Source organism: Ailuropoda melanoleuca, unplaced genomic scaffold (genome assembly GCF_002007445.2).
Source record: "Ailuropoda melanoleuca isolate Jingjing unplaced genomic scaffold, ASM200744v2 unplaced-scaffold3032, whole genome shotgun sequence".
In the NCBI taxonomy this organism is placed as follows: domain Eukaryota; kingdom Metazoa; phylum Chordata; class Mammalia; order Carnivora; family Ursidae; genus Ailuropoda; species Ailuropoda melanoleuca.
The window spans coordinates 1-953 of record NW_023200860.1 but is presented as its reverse complement, the minus strand read 5'-3'; the positions used below and the strand labels follow the sequence as shown (position 1 = coordinate 953).

General features: G+C 44.1%; 1 non-coding gene across 1 annotated transcript; it reads right to left on the bottom strand.

Moving 5' to 3' along the window:
* Nucleotides 1–202: 202 nt before the first annotated feature.
* On the bottom strand, nt 203–416 carry LOC117798315. Its single transcript, XR_004622870.1, has one exon. It is a non-coding gene; the product is annotated as a small nucleolar RNA U3 (small nucleolar RNA).
* Nucleotides 417–953: the final 537 nt, after the last annotated feature.

The window sequence follows — 953 nt, the reverse complement described above, 5'->3', positions numbered from 1 at the left end:
CCCCCCCCCCCACCCAAAAAAAAAAAAAAAAAAAAAAAAAAAAAAACCCTCCTACTCAAACCCCCCAAAGTCAACAAACGCTTTTTTTAGAACCCACAACAAAAAAACATCTCCCGGAAATACCAATTGTATCTACATCAACCACTTGAACTAAACAATCGCAACAAATCTAATTTTATAACTCCCCAACATTGTTGGAGAAACTACTCACAAGGAGTCCCTTCCCTCTAATTGCTCCCGAAGAGAAATAAAAACGGTCATCAGCGACAAAGGGTAGCTGTAAGAACAACACCCAGAGCCAACTTCACGCTCAGAAAGAACGCTGCGCCTCTTCCTCGTAGTTTCGGGTACTGCGCTCAATCACAAAAACTTCTCTAGAAACAACACATCGAAGACATTCCTGAAAGTATATTCTTAACGCGGAACCCCGCCCCTCTGCTAGGTCTATGGCAGCCCCACACTTTTATTCATGGCGACATTTTTCTCGACTCATTTGCTTTTTCACATACATTTTCTTTTATATTTCATAACAATTCGGTCAAATAGCAAGTTCAAAACACCATTTTTCGCCTGTAAATCTTCCAGCAACACTTAAATCAGTAACAAGCCTCATTAGCATGCGGCTTCCTAGCAGCCAATCACACGCGGTATGCCTCTGACTCCAACCCGGAGGGACCTGTATTGCCCCGCCCACCTGGGTCCCGGTCGCGTTGCGTCGCCCCACTCACTAATAGGCTAAGAAAACGCTGTTGACGCCACTGGTCAGCGTTGGACCTCCTCTCGCTCGCTACAAAAGTCCACTGACTTGAAGAGACTAGGTTTCCATCGCCTTGAAAGAGGCAGGAGGAGGCAAAGAGACAGGTAAGAACTGGTGTACACTAATAATACTACATAATAATCATAACCATGATGATTTATTGAATACCTACCTGATGACAGGCATTTTAATCTGT